Genomic DNA, 17638 nt, shown 5'->3' with positions numbered 1-17638 from the left:
ATAAACTAGGCATGGCATTGCATGCTTATTCTCAGCCTTCAGGAGGTAGAAGCAAGAGGTTAGAGTCACCCTTGGGTACTTAATGACTTTGAGTCCAACTTGGGCTGCATGAGGTGACCCCAAAAAGAACCAGTTTTGACTAAAATAGGGAATCAGGGTAAGCCAATTATTCACATAAATGGGTTTGAAATGAACCTTTGTATATTCAAGACCTGCAAAGTATGTTCCACATCAGGAAGTTATGCTTAATTAATGAAACTATTTATAAGTTCAGCCCCACATGTTGGCCTTTTCTATAGAGGAGTATAGAAGAATGAGTAAACTACTCTTTTAACAAAGTAGAGGGTTCTTTTGTGAAAGTCATGTGGTGTTTAGATAACTGACAAACTCTACATCCAAACATGTCATATCTTCATTTGCACTACCTCACTCCCAAGAGTCTCCATAGCAATGAGTGCCCCTCTTCTAATCTCATGCAACACTGCCACAGATCACATCCCCTGCAGATGTCTCCTTCCAAAGCTATTGAAAAGCAGCTTTTCCATAAGTCTCAGTTTCTCTAAGTCAACACCACTGGTGGAATTTCTCAAGTCAACATCACTGGTGGAAACCTGCCATGTTCCAAGGCAGTTGCCTGAATTCAGTTTCCACTCAGGGTCCAAGCGTCAGAAGGGGACACTTAGTGCAAATCAGGAAGCCAGAAGTCTAACCCACAGCCAGCGCTTTCTAGGAGAGATATCCATAAGCATTGGGTTCAGTGGAAAAGGCACTTGCTATGCAAGAATACTGATCTGAATTCACTTCCTGGGGACCAAAATATAAAAGTGACTATGGCAGTATGCACTTGTAATCCCAGAAGAAGCAGATGGATACAGATGTGTTATGGATGCTTGCTGAACAGGCAATCAATTTAATTAAATTGATGAGTTACAAATTCTGGGAGAAACCTTGTCTGAAGATTTAAGGTGAAAAGGAATAGAGGCAGAGTTTATGGTGACCTCTGGCCTCCATGTGCACAGGCATACACACACACATATACTTCTGCATATTCACAAAGCATATACACAAAACATATCCAGGCCTCAACTATGTTTGTTTATGATATTTGTATGGTCATACAAACATATAATGAAATGTAATTGAATTTCTAGCAACACTTGTGCATTTTTAATCAGTCACTATTCACTCAACAGTAAGGCTGCCTGAGCATGTTCCCCCATGAGTCACTGGTTGTGATTATATAAATGTTTTTCTCCCTTTAGAAAATCGTCTCACAGTGGATGGATGGTTAAAGGGGATATTCATCAAGAAACTCTGCATACCATTTTAGAGAAAAGGCCAAATGCTTATACATGCCTCCTGAATTCCACACCAGGTTGCCTTTTTGCCTCCACTTAAAAGGTATTAACTCACACACCTCCTCTTAAAGTAAGTCAGAATCCAGTCTATATGTCAGGTTGGTTGTTATTGTAGGAGAGAATCTAATGTATAGCTTGTATTCAGTTGCTGTCATCTGTGCTGCTTCCATTGCTTTGAAAAACTGTTTTAATGTACAAACAACTGCATATTATCTCATGTATCAATTTGCCTCTTTGATTTTTTCTAACAGTTAGGAAGGAACACATCCCAGTGTATGAATGACTATGCCAACTATGCTGGCACAGACTGTGAAATCAGCTAAGTTACAAATATTGCATACAGAGATTAAGAGCTGGTAGTAATTTTCCTTTTCTCCTTGACCTGATGTTATTATTTTTGAATGTATTAACAAATGTTTTCTAGCATGACACTGGTACCAAAATTTGAAGCTTTATAGAAGGAGTAGTGCTTGGGAGATCAGAAGGAGACAGATGCAATGCAATTGAGGTCTAAAAAGGTGCCTTCACTTATAGATTTCAAACCTACAGTTCAGGTCAAATGAATTCTAGCCATTTTGATGATAACCAGGAAGCTACCACCACATACAAACTGATAGGCATATGAGGAACTTCTTTTGCTTTTACCAAATGATTGGGCCTGAACATTCACTGCTACATGTGCTTGTTTGTATTAGTTACTTTTTTGTTGCTGTTGTCAAACATCTGACAATAAGCAACTTAAAGGATAAAGAGTTTATTCCAGCTAACAGTTCAAGGAGATATGGTACATCATGGCAGCAAACATGTGGCATCACATTACATATACGTGTTGGCAGGAACTTGAGGCAGCTGGTCACATGGAGTTGAAAGTCATGAAGCAGACACAGATGAATGTTGGTGCTCAGCTTACTTTCTCCTTTTTATTAAGCCCAACACTCAGATTAGAATACTGCCCACATGCATAGTGGGTCTTCCCACCTTAGATGGCCTATCCAAGCAAATTCTTTGTAGGTATGCCTTGATGCTTATCTCCTAGAATGATTAAGATCCTGGCAAGTTAATAATGTTAACCATTGAGTTGTATTATTTTTCTCTTTGCTATTAAAATAAGACCTCAGAAGTAGAAGCTAAGCCCCTATTGATGAAGATACCAGATACTTCTAAAACAGGGCTCAGAGGCCTAAGAACTAGAACTAAACTAAAGCCCCTTGCTGACCACTAGCATTCTTACTATCAGAAGGTGCCATATAATCTTCAAAAAAAGGGAAGCAACCAACAGTCCTAGTAAACTATGATGCCTATGAACAGTGTTAACAACCAGCATGATATGATAGCTCTGAGGATAGAAAATAACAGCCATACTTTGGTGGTAGGCAACAGGTCTCTAGTTAGACTTAAAACCAGATGCAAAAGATAGAAATTGTGTCTGGTACTAAAAACCTAGCCAACTATTAAGAGATAGTGAAGCTATAGATCTAGAAGAACCTACTATTTACTAAGATAGCACAATCCTTAAGTATGTTTTAAATATCTGGTCTCATATTCACAAATAAATGTAGGCCTCCAGTACATCAATAAAACTTCTCTTTGTAAGAGACAGGTGCCTTTATAGAAAACAGCAAACAATCAAAATTCGGGGTTGTAGAGCCCTGTGCCAACTGGTAACATCTTCAACACAACTCCCACACCTAAGACTCAGGGAAAGTTTTGGAAAGGGGGAAAAAGGTTATAAAAGCCAGAAGAGTGGGAGTTTGCTGTGAGATTATGTCTCATAGAAATGTCAGAAGCTACACCCTTAAACAGGAGGACTGCTCTGACACAAGCTAAGCAACAAAAAAAAACAGGAGTCATACTAATGTAAACAGGAGAAAGCTCAGCAGGTATCACCTCTATACAAAGAAATTAAGGCAACTGAGGAATGCTGAACGTGGGAGAAAACAGTATCAGAGAGGAGCTTATTAATTAATTGGCTATCCAATACCAAATGGTCAGTCTTTAAAGCATACATATAAGTAACATTATAGAAATAGAACAGACTGTATTTATATATTTGTGTGTGTGAATATATATATATGGGGAGGTGTGATCTGTGTAAAGGAGGGTGTCCTCAAAGATCTCTGGCCCTGCCCACAGTCAAAATCGGTAGTTACAAGTGATCTTTATTTGTTTTTTGTTTGTTTGTTTGTTTGTTTTTGTTTTTGTTGTTTTGTTTTGTTTTTGTTTTGTTTTTCGAGACAGGGTTTCTCTTTATAGCCCTGGCTATCCTGGAACTCACTTTGTAGACCAGGCTGGCCTCGAACTCAGAAATCCACCTGCCTCTGCCTCCCGAGTGCTGGGATTAAAGGCGTGCGCCACCACTCCCGGCCAAATGATCTTAAGCTGCTTGATACAGGCAAAGGGAACAGAACTTGAGTCCTCTGCAGGAGAAGCAATATGCTCTTTTCTGAGTAGCCACCTACACTTGCAGATCAGCACACCCTCTGTAACGCTGTGATGCAACCCATAGTTGCAAAAGAGAGAACTTTCCATATTTCAATTTCTATTTTGAATTCAGAAGCAACCTTAGTGTGGGCACATACAGTACTATGGGCTACTCATTAATGATAGAATGGGGCCTCTACCCTTGGACACCTATAGGAAGAACCTTTCTTTGTCTATTGAGAAAAGAGTCTCTTCTGAATCCATCAATGGAGTATCCTTGGGGTTAATAAGTCTCTTGTCCTTGAGAAGAACCAATCTCATTGCCTTTCTCTCAAACCTCTATTTTTTTCAACCCCTAAAACTAACACCAATTATATCAGCCTTTCAGATAAGAGCATACATGCAGTCCAAGATAGCAATAACTGAGGCCCAACACAAAATTTAAGCTTACTTAAAACATGAAAATTTTTGTTTTGTTTTGTTTTGCTTGTTTTTGTTTTTCAAGACAGGGTTTCTCTGTATAGCCCTGGCTGTCCTGGAACTCACTTTGTAGACCAGGCTGGCCTCGAACTCAGAAATCCGCCTGAAAACTCTGCCTCCCAAGTGCTGGGATTAAAGGCATGCGCCACCACACCCGGCTTGAAATTTTATTTTATAATATAGTAGAGTAGTATTCAAGCAGGAATTCTGTAGAAGAAAGCGTCATTTTATAGGGTCAACAACTCAGCAAGACAACATGGATCAAAGATGATCAGATTAAATATTATTTCTGTTTCCACATGTCCTGTTCAGGTAGGAACTAGATATCAGAGTCAAGAAGGTTTCTCTTCCCAGGGAGGTTGAACACCATCCATTTAGTGTTCCTCAAAGACACAAAGCATAGGCAGGAGGCAATTACAACACCCTTTTACCTATTTTCCTGCTTGATTAGGGGTGGCTCTTCTTTTCTAGCCATCAGCTAGGAAGTACTCTACCAGTCCAGTTTGCCAGGTTCTCTAGCTTTTAATTTCACATTTAGTGATGTCATTGACTTTCTTATTTGCTTACAACCTCTTAGGTTTTTGAGGTATCTAGTTAAGAAAGAGCAGTTCCCCATATTTTCCAGAGTCCATAATCGATTGCACCATCTCATTATAAGAAACACACAGGTTGTGTGTATGTGACTGTCTTGTTGGGAAGGTGGGAATAAAGAGACAATCCTTTTTTTTTTTTTTTTGATTTTTAATATTTTTATTACATATTTTCCTCAATTACATTTCCAATGCTATCCCAAAAGTCCCCCATAGCGCCCCTCACTTCCCTACCCACCCATTCCCATTCTTTTGGCCCTGGCATTCCCCTATATTGGGGCATATAAAGTTTGCAAGTCCAATGGGCTTCTCTTTCCATTGATGGCCGACTAGGCCATCTTTCGATACATATGCAGCTAGAGACAAGAGCTCCGGGGTTCTGGTTAGTACATCATGTTGTTCCAACAATAGGGTTGCAGATCCCTTTAGCTCCTTGGGTACTTTCTCTAGCTTCTCCATTGGGAGCCCTGTGATACATCCAATAGCTGACTGTGAACATCCACTCCTGTGTTTGCTAGGCCCCGGCATCGTCTCACAAGAGACAGCTATATTTGGGTCCTTTCAGCAAAATCTTGCTAGTGTATGCAATGGTGTCAGCGTTTAGAAGCTGATTATGGGACGGATCCCTGGATACAGCAGTCTCTAAATGGTCCATCCTTTCATCACAGCTACGAACTTTGTCTCTGTAACTCCTTCCATGGGTGTTTTGTTCCCAATTCTAAGAAGGTGCACAGTGTCCACACTTTGGTCTTCATTCTTCTTGAGTTTCATGCGTTTAGCAAATTGTATCTTATATCTTGGGTATCCTAAGTTTTGGGCTAATATCCACTTATCAATGAATACATATTGTGTGAGTTCTTTTGTGATTGTGTTACTTCACTCAAGATGATGCCCTCCAGGTCCATCCATTTGGCTAGGTAAAGAGACAATCCTATTCCTCCCTTTGACTACAGAACAATATAAACAATAGACTCTAATAAACTGAAACTCCTCCAGGAATCTCAGGCTGGGAGAAGAAGACAGATGAAGCCCCTTTACAGCCAGTGTGAGCTTTTTTCTCAGAAAGAGATTTTGCATAACTATGACAACTTTTCTGTGCAAGAGAGACAAGCTCAGACAATGATGATAAGCTGAGTTGCTTAGCTATCAATAATGATTGTTTTGTTTTTAAGTATAAACCCCTTATTAAGATCTCACAGGTGCTGTGGTGGCACACAACTTTAATCCCAGCACTCAGGAAACAGGCAGGCATATCTCTGTAACTGTTTCTATGGAGAAAGCTTGACTAGTATAAATAGCAATGGGGGAAAACTAATAATAAACTAACTTTCAAGACATTCACAGGTACACTTGGGTGAGAAGGAAAAGCCTGGCTCCAGCAACCATTTACTTACACACTGAATCAACATCAAGCAGGAAGAAACACACTGGTACTAACTGCTAAAGGACTATCATCTACCTTATTTGTGTTTTACACCATTCCTACTAAAGTGTGAAGACACCCTAACATCAAATGAAGCTTTTAACTCAGTCATCTCTCACTTCAAACTGTTTCTATGGCAACCTGTTTCATAACCACACTTAGACCCTGATTTCTCTATCACAAGTGAACTCTCCAGAGTTCCACAGAAACTATCCACATTCTCTGCCAATTGCCTGTGAGATTCTTCTTTGCCCACACCTGAGCCCTTTGCAATCCCCAATATCTTCACGAGTCCAGTCTTCCAATATGGCTTTCAAATGGTGTATTTTTCCTGAAGACATCTGCATATTTCTAACAATACCTTATAAAAATCATCAGCTACTTCACGAAAAATAATTAAGGGTATAAAAGAATGACAGAAGAGTAAGTGTTTGTGTGGAGAGAGAAAGAGAGAGGGAGGGAGGGAGGGAGAGAGAGAGAGAGAGAGAGAGAGAGAGAGAGAATATGATGGTTAACATATAAAGAAGCTAGTAGAGAGCAAAAGACAAAAACCCTTCCCTACCTAGGCTACTTATGAAATAATTGCATTAGAACTGCCAGAAAACAGGGTGCCAGTGTTAATGAAACAGAGAGGTTTATCAGCCTCTTGGTCCAGGAGTATTTTGAGCACACACTTTCCCCATAGAAATTTGACTTATTCATCTGGATTGCAGTCCATCACTGAGTCAAGTCAGGGAAATAACTCAAGGCAGGGGCCAGGAGTCAGGAATAAAGGGAGAAACCCTTGAGGGAAGCTACTCAGACTTGCTCCCTGTGATATGTTCAGCCTGCCTTCTTAAACATCCCAGGACTACCTGCTCATTGTGGCACCACATTGAGGGAACTGAGTCTTCCTATACAAATCATTAATCAAGAAAATACCCACAGACTTGTCTGCTGACCACTCTGATGGAGGTAGTTCCTCAATTGAGAATTATTTTCCCCAGATAGTATGGGTTTTTTTTTTGTTGAGTTGACAAAGTTTAACCAGCACACTAGACCTCTCTCCTATTCTGAGCAGTGACTTTTCCTTTCTTAGTAAACTATTTTTCTTCTATTTCTCTGTGTCCCTGGTCAAATCGTTTATGCTGGGAAATGAGGATAAGGAAGCCTTAGTAGGCACCTTCTACCTTCCTATCTGTTCTAGCTTCCTATCTGATCACTGGGTCATTCAGAAATGAATAAAGAGCCATCTAGATTTAAATTTTGAGAAGAAATTAAGAGTAATGCATTTTGGTATAACTGAATTCTGTTCATGAATACTATATTAGAATGATAACACAGGGCTTAATTTCAATGGAAAAAACCACATATAATATTGGTCCTGTCTGGTATTTCAGTTTACCTCAGATCTTATATGAGTTCTATTTTGTGACCTAGGTTGTTGGACCAGATGGTTCTAGGGTTTTCACAGGTTCCCACATTCTCAGAGAGTGAACACACACATCTTTCTCACATCATTTTTTGTAGGGTGAGTCACATATAAATCTTTCTATTGCTACAATAAGAAATCTAATTAAGTATTTACATGTTAAAAGGCATTTTCCTTGGGTGCATTTTCCTGCATATAAAGAAAGAACACCAGGTTTTCTGCCCCGTGCCTGCCTCTCTGCAGGTATGAATCCAATAATCAACTAACATAGCTGGTAATATCATGAGTGTGCCTGTATGAGTGCATGCATGTGTGTGTGTATGTGTGTGTTTGAATGTCCCTGTGAAGTATCCTCTTGAGAGTGGTTACCCTTATTTTTGAGACAGAGTAGTTCAGTGTGACTTGAGACTTACTAATTCAGCTACACTAGCTGGCCAATAAGCCCCAGACATCCTTCTATTGTCACTTCTCAGCATTGACAGTTTACAGTATATCATACCCAGCTTTTTATGTGAGTGCCCTGTGTAGAATGCAAATCCCCATGATAACATGGGAGGCACATTTTATGAAATTAACTATCTCACAGTCTAATGCTACATGCAGATTAATAAAGGACAGCATATGAAATTTAAGAAATGTTATATTAAGTTCCCTCAGCAGGGAGTGACAACCAACTGCCTAGCTATTTCTTCTCTCCTTCGGCTCTACATTAAAATATTTTCTTGGGAGAATGCTTGGTTAATACTGAACTTTATAGAGAATTAGGGTGGCTAGCTTCACTGAAGATGATGGAGTGAGAGAATTATATGCAGCAGCTTAGCAGGCTGCTGGACCACAGCCTACACAATGAAAAGTAGAGAAAACCAATGAGGGTGTGTATGGGTTCTGAGCAGCCTTCTCATTCCAAATATATTCAGGTCATTCTGCCATCACATCTGAAGTATGTCAAATGCTGACTGAAATCCAATAAAATCCATCCCACTAAAAGCTTTCAACCATGGCAGAGGAGCTCATCAAAACAGAGATCTTGTAGTAATAACATAATTATAGTGATTTCCTCATGATTGATGGGTAGGATATCATGACAGCAGCACTTGTTCAAGAAATTCTGACAAGGATGACTGGGTACCATTTAAGTCTATGTGATAGGACACTTCAGAATAAATCAAGTACATGGGCCCTGTTCTTCCCACACAAGCATCAGTCTGAAGATGTTGCTGTTCTGAGACACTATAAAATTGACATGGTCCTATGTGTTTACAACCCAGGGTAAGAACAGAAGTCTGTTTTATCTTTCCCGAAGACAGAGTCAGGAAACTCCTGATACTATTGATAAAGCCCAATTTTAGATTATTTTACAAAAGATCTCTAAGGCAAGCTTATTTTACAAAAGATCTCTCAACTGGAGATGTCAAAGACAATAAAGAATCCACTAAATGACCTAAGACCTTAAGGGCATTTTTCTACTTCCATCCCATTCATTAATCTAAACAATGCCTTTCATAAATCTATTTTGCAAATTTGTTTATAAAAGCAAGTTTTATTTTTATCTTTAAATTATAACATCTGACTTTAAAGTTTACTGCAAATTATACTATCTGACAAATGGAACTTGAGAGCTACCCAAATCCTCTACATGGGCATATAAAGATACCTCCAAATGACTTGCCTTTGAGAATCCCATGCCTGTGATATTAGTGTGTTTTCCAGAGTGCCATTCTTTCTAGTTTTAACAAGTCTCCAACTATGACTCATACTGGCTCATCTTGAAACTGTCTTCTCAATGAAGCCATAACATAAACCTGGGACTGGTCTAAATGGACGTCTCTAAAAAGAACTTGTGCTTCTGCTAGTGATGGTTATAGACATATGTTTTCACCCCTGTTACTGACATTTCCAGACCATTCTCACTCAGCATATAGCATAGGTTCATTGGTTAACAGGCACTTTAGCCAGATTACAGTATATGCCAGAAATATCGTAACATACTAAACTGGGATAAGGATCTGGTAGAACTGAGACTTCTGAGAGACATTTGTAAAGAATAGATTACTGTGAAACAACTTCCTACCTTTACAATTAAATAGTATCAATTTGGAACAGAATTGACTGAAAAGTACAGAGGAAACATCAGACTAACTACATAAAGTAAGAACTATGCTTCACCAGGAGGGACTAAACTTTTTGAGCTCTGGAATGCATGACTGACAAGCAAATCTCTGCCAATACCACCTTCCTCCCTCTGCCCACTTCTCTGTAACACCCCAATGCTAAAGGACAATGGAGAAACATTCTGTAATTTTTCCTCCTCTGTTTGTCCATCATAGTTTTTTTTTTTTTTTTTTTTTTTTAACAAGCAAAGTTAATGCGTTCACACTTTGTTTGCAGGAAATAGAGAATTCAAGCTAGAAATGAGCTGGAAACTCCCTCTGTGCAGGCTACCTTTCAGAGTCCCAGAAGGTGGTATGCATGCTGCAGGGAGAGAAAAGTCATCAGCAGTGTTACACAGCTGTGAACTACAGGAAATATGAGACCAATCAGTCAGGTAACCTGTGCCCACCTGTGCACCAATCACACTCCTTTTACTTTGGTAACCCCACTCTGATTAGATCTGAGGTATACTCAGCAGCAAGGGATTCATTCTTGGCACTGTGAACCTGATCAGAAAACCATAATCAGGGGGTCCAAAGGCCTTGAGAAAAACAGAACACTATTATTAAGCTATACTGATATATTACTGAACTGCCTTTAAAGTTATGTGCACTTTGTATCCATAAACAAATGCTACTTTTATCCTTGATCAGGGAAACCTCTCCTTACAGTGAATAATAGTGATTGAAGAGATCCATGAGTATACAAGATTCTGAGAATAAGGATAATTGCTCAGCAATAAACAAGATATTTATACTGTCTCCTCTATACCTTAGAAAATAAGTGCAGAAGAGGAGAGTTGGAAAGAATATAAGAGCTACAAAATAGGGCGATGGGCTGTGCACAACACAGATATGGCTATTATGAACTCAGAGAATCTGCAGATGACTGCATGGAGCTCACACAAAAATGGGCCCATCAGCAGCCAAGAGGATGAGCTCTAGAACCTGTTAGCATTTTGTCTAAGCTCCACACCACAGTTACCCAGAAACTGCCAGGTATGATTGACTCACTATGAAAACATCTGGTTGCCCCATCTAGTCTCTCTTGCTCTTAATCTTGCTTTCCTGCTCCTGTTCTCTCCCTATTCCCTTCCTGCCTCTCTCTCCATGTGTTCATAGCTAGCCTCTACTTCTCTCTCTCTCTCTCTCTCTCTCTCTCTCTCTCTCTCTCTCTCTCTCTCTCTCTCTCTCTCTCTTCCTTTCTCTCAACTCTCCACCCCATGCCCTGAATAAACTTTATCCTATATGATAGCATTGTGTGGCTGGTCCCTAAGGGGAAAGGGATGCCTCAGCATGGGCCTGCCTAAGCACTCCCTGCCCCACACTTCACCATACACCAACATAACTTATTCCTCCTCTCTTTATCTTTTAATAAACACATCAGAATCTATCTCTTACAGTGGAACTACATGCTTTAGATTCATGGAAGGAAGAGGCACTTACTGAAAATATGTACCTACTGATGATCCTATCTTGATCCATATATAATCTCAAACCCAATGGTCACAGAATAGCCTTGATTAAATTAAATGAGTTCCAAAAACACAACCAAAAATCATGAATCTTGACAAGAGGAAGGTAGAGAAGAAATGGGGTTGAACAGTTTGGAAGGTAAATAAAAGAATATGGGGAAGAGACTAATCAGAATGCATTATATAAGTAGTTAATATCATCAAAGAACAAAATGAATTTTATAAGATGAACTACAGGTATCTTAGGGACTAAAATATTTTATGCATGAAATATTTGCAATATTTTATGCTAATTAAAAATAATGTGATAGCAGGTCAAGCCTGTAGAAAAATTCCAAAGAAACATAAGGAACATTTCTCTACTCAGTGACTCAGTGACTCTCTCAAAGAATCTATGCTAAAAGAAAGAACTTTTCCAGATTCAGAAAACTTCCACTCATCTTTTTCTGCATTCTGACATAATTGTCTTTTCAAGAATTGGAACTGCTCTTCCATAAGGTATACAATGGTAGAGTCTGGACATGAATTAAAACCATCTCCATCAATCTCTGTCCTCAGGTTTGTTTCCTAGAGGCCTCACAGAATAAATGTTTCTGACCCTGCTAGCACTTTGATTTTACTTGAGTTTATTGATCTATAATACTACTTTTAACCTACCAGTTAGATAGTTAGTTAGTCAGATAGATGACTGAATTTTCCACAAGTATGGCCCTTTGGCTCATCTTTATGCTAAAATTCTACCCTCTTTTAAGGTCTTCCTTATTTGTCAATCTTGTGTTGGCTTTGTAAACCATGAGTCCTGGCTGAAATGTGACATCTTTAACAGAGCTCATCTATATTTCCCAAGTATGAACAGTTGATTTTTACTAGCCATATTTTGGCCCCATGTTTTGTGTTTGTAAATAGAACTTTTCTCGAACACCTCTCTATTTTAAGAAATTACTACTTTCTCAAGTCATATAAAAGACCTATGACAGACTCTGGAAAACTATGATGTTGAGGTTGAGAGATGCCCATAGACTAAGAATGCTTACTAAGCAATCATGAGAAACAGTGTTTGTATCCCAGAATACTTGTAACAAGGAAGATGCCTGGGACAAGCTTGTAACCTCACAACTGAGATAGAAAGAAGCAGGACTTGGATTTTCTAACTCTCAGCTGAGCTGAGAAAGTACAAGCTCTGAGTTCATACAGAAACTTCATCAAAAGAATAGAGTGGAAGAAACAGATTCAGGATGAACATTTTCTGGTCTTTGCACAAGGGTGTAAATATGCAAACATACATGTGTATACACACTCACACATATGTAATAATATAATTATTGCACGTAATTATGTGTGATAATACATGTATATGTATATGTATATATGTATATATAAATCATATATAAATAAATATTTTAAAATAAAAGGGAATCTATCATATTCCTTACTTTAAATGATATCCTGAACATAAACTATGAATAAAAGCTAAAAAAAATGGACATCAATAATCTTTAGTCATTCTCAATTAGACGGTTTGTTTAGAAAGCTCCTGTACCAACTTGTGTCTTGGGAGTTTTACCTCATGGCAAGAGTGTAGAAACTAGAGATGGATCCATTTAAAATGGGATATAAAGTAAGACAATTAGCAAAGAGACAGACAAGAAACCATTATATACAAACAGATTATGCTCAAAACAAACCTAGGATGCATAAACATGCTAAAGGTAAAATTATATGAATATTTTTATAATGTATCATTAGTCTTGTGGCCTTGTAGCCCCATGTTTCAGGGCTTTACTCTTAGTTGACGAGCCCATTCCTCTTTATTGATAAAGTGTTTTCAATTGTATTTCTAATTATGTGTCACTGGTCTAGTATTCTGTCATGGAATGTAAGAGCCTGGAAGTGTTGTCTAATACACTGGAATTCAGAAATATGTCTACAACCATTTCACCACTAAAACACATATCATTTCCTGGGCTGGATTTGAGTCACAAAGCAACAATACAGAAGGGATAATGAATCCTATCTCTATTTTTAAAAGACTCAAGGTAAAAATCACAATGAACTGGGGTTAAGTTTAAGTTGACTAGTTACTAAGGTAGAATCTTCATAGACTGGCCAGACAAATAGAGGGCAGATTTATCGTTCTGTGTCCTTGGAACTCCTACCTCTAGTCACAGTGAAGTGCAATGACATGTCTACACTCACTTTTGGCTCTGAATGGAGGTGATAAGTCAAGAGCAGTTGGTACAATTTTGTTAAGATTTCATATTTCTTTTAATTGTGTGTGGGTGTCTGTGCACACACATGCAGGAGCCCACTTGTCAGTGGATGATGGGGAGCTGAAGGTACACTCTGTTGTGGATCACCTGCTGTGGGTGCACAAACCCATGTGGGAAACAAACCCATGTCTTCTGCAAGAAAAGTATAAACTCTTAACTACTGAGCCATCTCTCAGCCTTTGACACTAATTTCTGGGACACCCCCCACAAGAAAATGTAACATAACAAGCTTGAATTTTCTCTTACTTTGAGTGATTTTAAATTAGGTTAGAGGGACTATTTGCAGAATTCTATCACTGTGTTGAGCTGTTATTTACAAAGAATGCTCAATGTGCTTATTGTGTTTCTAACCATTATCCAAGCACTACAAAATGTTGCTGGGTGAAAAATAAACGCAGCAGTGCAAGGCTGAGTTTCAATCACTAGACATCAATCAAAGCCAATCAACTACTTGTAAGCCGAGGAAAAAATGATCTTGATTCAATCTAATTTGTGGGGAAAGATTTCAATGTCAATCCTTGATTTTTCCCTCCCAAACAACTATAAAACATTCTAATTTGATTTATCTGAAAACTAACAAGACTGACTGGCATGCCACCAGCAAAACAAGGAGCCCCCTCCCCCCTGTACTTCTTGATTTAAAATTCAGGGAAGGCACCAATTCAATTTAAGGCCTTCTTTCATGTTTGGGACAATAATAGGTTTCTTCATTGATTCCTTTGTTTAAACAACAGATAGTCTAGCTACACTCAGCTCATGCCACATCAAACTTTGTGCTCTGTCTAAGAACAGAAGTCTGGAGGAAGTCAGCCACATGAAGTCTGCCTGTCAACAGAATGAAACTCAGAGATTATTCCATCACTACTAGGACCAAGAGCCACGAATGTGGCATGTATCATTCTGTGGTAGCACAATATAGGGCTTCAGAAAGTTTCTTGTAATTTTATCTTTGGAGACAACTAAGAAGAAGTAGAGCTGGATAAAGGATTTGTATGAAGAAATGAAAATAAAACATAAACCAGATAGGTGACCATTCTAATTTAACAAACAAATAAACAACCAAAAGCCCTGGATATTTGATATAAAGATACAATGGGATGCCAATGTTTTGTTTCTTTCAAAGGAGTCATTTGAGCATATAGGTCAGGCTCTTTGGAGGTTAAGTTAAGGGGAATCAAGGGGAAAATAATCTGTGATATGAATCAATGGGAAATATGCATAAGAGGACAGAGACCTTTGACTTTTAGCCTTTTGTCTTACATGTCAGCCCTACAACCCACAAACACAGTAAACAAAATTTAACAGAAACAACATACTGCCTTTGGTCTTAGATTCCTCTGTGTGTGTGTGTGTGTGTGTGTGTGTGTGTGTGTGTGTCTGTATGTGTGTCTGTGTATGCATGTGCATGCCATAAATCACTCATTTAGTTTAGAGGACACCTTGCTCATGGGAAGCACTAGTTCCTTCTACTAAGTTATGTATAAGAATAGAACTCAGATGGCAAGTGCCTTTATTCACAAAACTATCTTCCTAGATATTGCATCTAAGTTTTTGAGACAAATTCTGTCAAAGAACCTTGAGTAAGTAAGCGAAAATCACTGGTTAACAAGCCCCAGTGTCCTCTTGTCACTACCTACCAAGATCTGGAGTTACAGGCTTTTGCCGCCATGCCCAGATTTTTACATGGATACTATGTTCAGACATCAGGTATTCATGCTTGTGTGCCAAGAACGTCACAGCCCGAGCCAGGTCCACCGTCTTGTTGCTCACTTTTTCCTTTGCTACCCTTTTTCCATTTCAAATTTTCTACCAAAGTTATCACTTTGAATTCTGAAACCCTCACTATGGGCATCTTAATTTACAACCTATTTTTTTTTCTGTGTGCACATTTGATGTGCCAGTGTCAGACAGGAAGCTAATTATCTTCAAAGTAACTCAGATCCTGCAAGCATATCTTCCTGTAATCATTGCAATATGTGTTTGCCTAAAAATTCATGGTGCAACACCTAACTGAAGTGGGCTTATTTCTTTCCTGGGAACATAGATTATTCCTTCCTCATCTTATGAAAGAATATTATTTGAATACCTTTCAATCACCATTATATGATATGATTTTACTTAATTCATATTTTAAAATACTGATAAAAAAGAATGTAAAATTTGAGTAAATCATGCCACAGAATTTAAGCTCAGGCCTGGAGTCAGAAAGACTAAGAACAGGACCAGGGATATAGCTCAGTGATAGATCACACATCTAGAGCTTGTGAGGCCCTTGTTCGACTCCCAACATCAGTGAAAGTAAACTAAATTAGGATAGAAGTTATATTAGGATAAATCAGGATTTTTATCACCGAGAGACCAGTGATTAAAAACTTGGTTCTGTTGTGTATTCTTATATATTTTAGACAAGTTACTTTATGTGAATAACATCACATAACTGCAAAACAAAATTTAAAAGAGTTGTGCATTCTATTAGATTATTTCCAGTATTAAAATATATAGAAAACCTGAGAAATACTAAATTATCTTTAAGTATCTAAATTTCTGATCGCTAGGATGAACTAGATTCTAATTTCTAGATATTTACATTTCCTAACTGCATATTTAATAGGAAAAGTAGAGAAACTACTAAAATACAGTTTTCTATATATAAAATGCAAGACCTAAGGAAATGGTTTAGTGGGTAAGTGCTTCATGGACAAGAATGAGGATCTGATTTCAGATACCCAGCATTCACATTAAAGCTGAATGTCTATTTGTTTAACAACTCTGGAATAGCAGAATCAGGAGGGTCCTAGGAGTTTAGTGGTCAGCCAGTCTAACTGAAATGATAAACTCTAATTTCAGTAACAGAACTAAACTCAAAAAAGTGTGAAGACTGATAGAGAAAGATACCCCTATGGTTATCAATACACATTCATGCCCATTCACGTGTACCAAGATGTGTATGCATACATACCACACACATATACTAATATACATTTGAAGAGGAGATTGGAAAGGCAGTGTCTGCAATGTGTGGTAGATTCTCTACTTGATGAAAATCTAAGTAATGGACCAAGGGCCTCTCTGTTCTATGCCCCAGTATAGGGAAACGTCAGGGCCAGGAAGCAGAAATGGGTGGGTTGGTGAGCAGGGAATGAGGGGAGGGGATACGGAGGATTTGGAGAGGAAACGAGGAAACGGGATAACATTTGTAATGTAAATAAAGTAAATACCTAATTAAATAATAAAGAAAATGCAAGTAATGATTTTCTATACAATGATTAGGAAATAATATTTTATGAAAAATAAATTAGTAATTTCAAAGCTTACTGATTTGCTTTAACAATGGCTCTGTGGTTAAGAGCACTGATTGCTCACCTCTCCTTTGTCTTCAATGGGATGGTGCACAAATATAGATACAGTAAAAATACTCATACATACAAAATAAAATGAAATTAATCTTTTCATAAAATTCACTGTTTTACATTAAGAACCAACATTCTAATTGTTGAATGAACTGTGGGAGAAAAGTTCTTTACAAATTTTCAGAATTCACTGACCAATATGAGCCTTGGCATATTAACATGTTTAGAAACTATGAAAACAAGCTCTCTCCCATCATAGCTATTAAGACTATAAAGTTCCATCTTTGCCTGGAGCTGGTCTTCTGCCACAGGGCTCCATACCCAGGTGGCACCCAGAGAGACCTATCCTCCCAAGAGTGCACACAGACCTGTGATCACAGGAAGGACCATTTCTGCTGCTCAGAGGAACCCACCTAGAACCCTCAGGACACAGGAACTAAGAAGCAATCTGGTACAGGACCCTTCCGGTTTCCTTCTACACCTGGAGCAGATCCTCTGCCACAGGGCTCCATAATCAAATAGCACTAAGAGAGAGTGAGCCTCCCACGAGTGCAAACAGGCCTGTTAGGGCAGGTAGGACCACCAATGCAGCTCAAAGGAACTGCCTGGAACACTCAAGACACAGGAACTGAGGAGGAGCCTGGGACAGAAGACTTCTAGATTCCATCTGTGCCCAGAGCTGATCCATCGCCACAAAGCTACATACACAA

The 17638-nt window shown here is 38.6% G+C and overlaps 1 protein-coding gene across 2 annotated transcripts in view; it reads right to left on the bottom strand.

Annotated features, from left to right (window-relative positions):
* Positions 1-17638, bottom strand: part of Cntnap5 (contactin associated protein family member 5) — a 928932-nt gene that overhangs the window by 454415 nt on the left and 456879 nt on the right. The window lies entirely within an intron of this gene.

The sequence above is a fragment of the Mus caroli genome, unplaced genomic scaffold (assembly GCF_978045245.1).
Source record: "Mus caroli unplaced genomic scaffold, Mus_caroli_1 scaffold_1, whole genome shotgun sequence".
Classification (NCBI taxonomy): domain Eukaryota; kingdom Metazoa; phylum Chordata; class Mammalia; order Rodentia; family Muridae; genus Mus; species Mus caroli.
This window is presented reverse-complemented; position numbering and strand designations above follow the sequence as displayed.